Below are 6,670 nucleotides of genomic sequence, written 5' to 3' on the forward strand. Positions count from 1 at the left end.
GAATGCAAATATCACAATTGCTATCTTCCTAAAATCTACTTAGTGAAAGCGTTTCCTCACCATCATTTTCATGAATCGAAGAGAAACCTTATGACACTTAGATTTTATGGTGTATGTGTTCCTATCCATGTGAATTTGTCAAACCATAATCACAAGACAAGGTTAGTGACAAATCCAAACTCATATGGACCGAACTTGTGCAATCTTAACTTCTTGCCACTTGGCAGCACAAGGGCCTACCATGTCTTCCAAGTTGTTATGCAACCAATGCAAAACCAACTTTAACTGGAATGGGCACAAAAATAGGAATATGTCAACACGATAGGTTATAAACATCAAGTCGTGTGCTAGTGATAAACTACATGTTTTATTCTTGATTAGATCTTGAAACTGTTTTAGGATCTTTTAGACTCCCACTGTCCTCTTGACATATAAGACTCTCTTTCCAAGAACCATTCCTTGAAAAACAAATATTCAAGGGATAGTGCGGATTCTTATCAAGACAAACACTTCACACAATTGGCCTTAGTTGGTCTTTGTTTTATCTAAAACATCACAACTTACCAATTTCAAATGTACAAGAGTAGGACACCTTTTACTCTTACATTTGACTAGTGTTAATAAACCTTCTTTAAGATGTGTCACTCAAGTTACAATCTTGGAGTATGACTCTAAGACTTGTTTAGGAACGAAGTATGACTCATCTTCTTGATTTAACCATTTCAACAATTCATGATTCATCTCCTTAGCCATAGGAATGCACTAAGATGTCCTTAGAGGACCAATTATGATATGGTTTCTTAATCATTAAGATGATCACAAAACATGATACTAAAGTACTCTCCCATCCTTTAAGATTGACAAACTTTTATCTTTCTGCCTAATTTGATTCTTCTCATTCGTTCTGCCATACATTGAAACTTTTGCAATGTTTCAGAATTATACTTAAACTTGTAAGTATAACCATATTTACTAAACCTTAGGTGCTGTTTGTTTTTTCTGAGACAAAATGTCTGCAGTCTGCGGACCACATCTGTAGACCTCTGCAGTAGGAGAGGTGGACCAAACGTCTGCAGTCTGAAAAAAGAAGACTGTTTTTTTAACATCTGCGGGCTACTAAAATAAACTGAAATCTAAATAAACTGATTTTTTCAAATTTCAAAGTGATTTTTTAATATTTTTATGACTTTGTTATAAATAATTAATGAATCTAGATCAACTTTTATGTATTATTGTATAAAAAATAAAAATAAAAATGGTATGAATTAACATATATATTTGATAAAAACCAACAATTTTGGTTGCAAAGTTATAACTAAACATTATAATTAGTGATCAAATAATTTGATACATAACTGGATGGAAATAAACTTCAATTTTTTCAATTAAATCCATTAAAAACGTACAATAAATATTTTCTAGAGAAATTGACGATACTGTATTAAATAATGTTTTACAAAATTTGGCAAAAAAATATAAGAATATATTATGATTTTTTTTTCATATTTATATAAACAACTTCAACGACTATTATTGTAATAATCTTTATTTATAAATTTGTCAAAAATATCACATTTGTATCGTCGAACGTTTTTTTTTAAGTTTTGTAATTTTTTTTTTCAAATTGTTTATCATTAATAAAGTTGGAAAAAATATAAATTAAAAAAAAACTTAAAAAAATAAAGATATATATGTTTTTTTAGGGTAGAAGATGTTAGAAGACTCTGGTCCACATTTGCGCCAAGAAGAGGGCGCGCAGACATTTGTAGGTCTGCAGTCTTCAAAAAAACAAACAGTCTGCGAAGGCTAATGTCTGCGCGTGGTCTGCGCGGCGCAGACAGAAGAGGTCACACAGATCTGCTGACAAAAAACAAACACTACCTTAGTAAATCATGACGAATAGTCTTATCGGTCTTTGTGGTGGACTTGACTAGTGCACAAGAACGTGTACTCGATCCCTTAGTCCTTCACTTGACTCACATATACATGTAAACAAGGAATTAGTCTTAATTTTCCAAAGATGAAAATTCTCATTCATCATACAACTTGCATGATTCCAAGTTTCTACCCAACTGAAACTTGGGTGATGAGAATCTTTCCTCATTTGGTAAATTATGACACTACCACAGTCGAAATAATCAAATCCATTTTCCAATATTGCTATCAATGGAAACATATAAACAACAATTTCTCACAAATGCCACTGTAAGGATATTTTAAAATAATTAAAATCAAAAACTTTTCTTTTATTTTAAAACTTTGCGGAAAAACTTATCCTTACAATGCAAATGCATGTGAAAAACTATGTTGTTATGTATTCCTAAGCAATCTATCACAACTCTTTAAGTAACAGCTCAAAATTCTGATCACCGAACCATGCGACCGAAATCCATCTTCGCGATCAGAATCATCATATTCTTCCTTTAAGCTTCCTCTTCACTTTGATTCTTAAAACATCAAAATGTGATCTAGTCACATCATGTAATAAGAATCTCCAAATAGGAACTTAATAGAGTTAGATAGCGGACTTTACCCGAAGTAGAGTAAAACCTTTTTTGACTTTACCAACCTTATGATCTTTCAGGTAAACAGGGCAGCTTCGCAACCAATGCCCCTTCCTTTGGCAATAGAAACATATGGACTCTTTGGGAATGGTACACGGGACTATCTCAGACTTAGCCTTTCCCTTTACCATTTGGTCAACCGAGTTGACTATGGCCGATCCCTTTCCATTGGGAAGAGAAAGCTTTTCTGGATTTCCAATGTTACCATTGTCAATGTCCATGGAAGTTTGGGAAGTCGATCTTCCAATCAAATTTGCTTTACCAGTGCTCCAAATCATTGTTGATTCAGCAGCACCAAGCAAATAGGTAAGATCATTAAGGGTCATGTCATGGTTTGTTATATAGCAGCTCTAAAGGAACTCACTATGTGATTTAGAAAGTGATTGAAGAACCGAGTCAACAATCAACTTCCTCAAGACCTTGACACCCAACTCTCCCGGCTTGTCAATATGTGACTTCATCTCCAGGATGTGAGCACACATAGACTTTGCTTGCCAATAGGGCTTGAGTGACCTTGAACTTGTGGGTTAGGGAGAATAATTGGAGGAGGTGGAGGAAACAGATTTGGGAAGATCATAGTTGTCTGAACCAGACATTTAAAATGGGAGATATTCAAGTTAGTTGATTTAAGTCCTTAATATAACACCCAATATGAAATATTAAGGCTAGGACCCAACACAATATTTTACAACTTGGAAGAGGGATGCCGTAATCCAAGCTATAAAATATTTGAAGGTAGGCGAATGAATATTCACCAATTTCCACCATGAAAAACGAAATAATTTATTAGGTTTTAATTGGTTTTGAAACTCCTAGATCTTTTGAGATTCATTGAACTTTTCAATGGCATGTTTCAATCTCGATTGTGCCCTCTCAAATTTTGTGACTGGGATGCCGAGGATCACAAAACAAGGTGTGAATAACCATGAAAATTCACTTGGTACCCTTAATATTATCACCTAATCGATGTGCCGGTTAACCACACACCCTCCACCGATCTATGATAAACATTAAGTTACCCTTCGCCACTCTTACTAGTCCAGGTCAGTGTGTCGGTTAACCACACACGCTTCACTAACAACTTGGTAAGGTACAAAGTGTAAATTTCATGGGTTAGCACCAAATTCACATTTTCCTAAGTAACTAAGATTGGGAATTTATAAGTGTTTAGTTACTTAGTATTTACCATTAATACTTTTAATGAAGGGAGAATTATAGTCCTGTCAAACCTGTTCGGCTAACGACCCTCCACCAGTCAAGGAAGCGGTGGGTGAGAGTGGACACCCATTAAACTGCCATTTTATAGGCAGTAACCTTATACCCCCCTTATAGACCGGCTTCGTGAATGAGGCCTACTAACGGTAAGACTGACTTTGTTCTTATACATATATATAACTATTAACTATTAATATTATAATAGTATAAGGGTTGAATTTTAACTTTTAAAACTCTAAGGGCTTAACTTGGAATTAAAGTATTCATGGGGGGAAACTTTACACATTTCAAAACTTGAGGGCAAGTTTTGAAACTATTCAAAACTATTCAATTCAATAACTTATGTGTTTAAAGTAGTTTTAATTCAAAAAACTCTTCAAGTTCCATAACTTGTGGAGAAGTTATGGAAGACTTTAAACTATTAAAAGAATATGACTTTTCTTTATTCATAACCTATGGAAATATTTATGAGTTTTATGAATCTTAAATGTGACTTTTCATATAACTTGAGGACAAGTTATAAAAACACATTTTAGAACCAACTCTTAGATTAATTTGGATTGAAAACAACAATTTCACATAACTTTTCTATTAATCTAAGCAACTCATAAAAACAAGATAATTCAAGTCAAACAATTTTCATGTAATTAGCCTAACCACTAAACTAATAGAAAACATGAATCTATTGACAATTATCTTTGAAATTGGATTAGAATGAACATTACCACATCAAAAACAGGTTTATAGGTTCAAAAACAGCTTAGGGTAATGATTCTAGTCCAATTCCAGCCTTAAAAGTCGAAAATATTTTGTCAGGGGGTCCTACTCGTCTAGTGTATGAACCTACTCGACGAGTAGGATGAGTTTCCTCATGGACTCGGCGACTCCATCAGTGGACTCGGCGAGTCCAGTGCCCAGACAGCCCAAAAATCGATTTTTTCAGCATTTCAACAAGTATAACATGAAAACAAGCCTTATCTCTTATACCACTGTTGGGTTTTGGTATAATACAACATCCTATAGTGCACATACAACCCTAAATACCTTGGATCTATGTTTTCACTAATTATACATGCAAATGGTTTCCAAGTTATTGAACCTATAGCTAGCATGCAATTTTCATACAAACTACATAAAATACTAGATAGAGTAACATACATTTTGTGTGGCTGGAAGTCTTGATGTATCTGGCCTTAAGAACTTAGCCCCAATAGTGTGGAAGCCTCAAATGAAGTCACAACACATCAAGGACAAAGGTAGGACTTGAGAGAGAATCTCCATGCACTCTAAAACCTTCATGAACTCCAAGAACATGCACACACACTAGTGGGTTTGGTTTTTCGGTCACAACATATGTATTTATATGTGTTGAATTCTAAGAGTCATGGGTATAACCCAAACCCATACCCATGGGTTTTATGATCCATGGTTCATGTGGCCCAACTCTTTATGTATTCATACATAAACTTGGTTCAACATGGATCATAAGCCCAACACATATAAATAAAACTAATTACCATAATTAGTCCCCATAGTTTTAATTAGTCTCTTTTGATCACTAAATTAATTCCAAATTAATTTTTGATCAATACTAATTAAAACATATGGTTTCATATTAATATATTAGAACTTATAATATATTAATAAATCATATATATACTCTTCTCTCAAAAGTCCATCCTAACAAATTGTCTTGATGATATGCAACCCAAATGGACCATGCTACTCTAGGGTCGAATACATACCAATAATAATTATGGGCTTAGACACCTAATCCAACAGTTTTCTCACGACGTGAGGATTCAAACGGACACTTTTCAAGGCTAGAAATGCAAATGGCATGTCTACAAGGTGATCAGCCATGGCTCACGACGTGAGCATTTATTATCACGACGTGAGAGGGCCAAAACAGCCTATAAATATCAAGTTTGACCCATTCATTCTTTACACCAAATCTTCTTTCTCTCTCTCGTTTGCCGAAGGCCGCTTTCCTTCCCGAGCCCGACGATCACAAACCGCTGACTGTTTTTAGTTAGATTCTATCAAATCACGCTACTAAAGTGAGTGCATAGTTACTTTCATCTTATGCATAGATATGAAGTATTTAATATAAATTATGTGTTATGTTTGCATATTATCTGTGTTCTTGATATCTATGCTGGATGAACAATTTTAAACATGTTTTAAATGATTTAAACTGTATATATATTTTATATCTACAAATATGTTAGGTAAAACATGGGTAGATGAACTAGACGATGTGTGATGAAATAAAAATTAATGAGAGGTCTCGATGTTTAAGATGATCTAGTCATCTAGCAGAGTATAGACAACGACCACGGACTACTCTAGATAGTCTAGTGGAACGTTAACAGGCTCGTAACATGTAGGTGTTTTTGAACTAGGTGTTCATTAAGTATTTTTGAACTAAGTGTTCATTAGGTATTTTTGAACTAAGTGTTCACCATGTGTTTTTGAACTACGTGCTCACTAGGTGTTTTGAACTACGTGTTCACCGGATGTACTCTAAATATCCTGGCAGCTGCGCCTAAAGGATAATATTGGCAGTTTTGCCTAACCTTTGAACTACATGCTCACTAGTTGTAATTTATAAACCCTGGCAGCGATGGACTTCGTGCATATTCCTTAGGACAGTCCTTTGGAATGAATGATAGATTATTCTTAGGGTAGATACTTAAGATAAGGGGTACGAGTATTTGGGGTAAGTATTTAATGATGAAAAATAATAACTTTGATATTGTGGGCTGAAAACCTATGTACTCACCAGGTTTCCCAACTTGACCCACTCAATTTATTTGTATCACAGGTGTCGATACGAAGCTATATTACACTGAGAGATTAATGAAGATGTAGATCATTAGTGTAAATAA

This window comes from Lactuca virosa, chromosome 5 (genome assembly GCF_052849685.1).
Source record: "Lactuca virosa cultivar CGN04683 chromosome 5, Lactuca_virosa_CGN04683_v6, whole genome shotgun sequence".
NCBI lineage: Eukaryota > Viridiplantae > Streptophyta > Magnoliopsida > Asterales > Asteraceae > Lactuca > Lactuca virosa.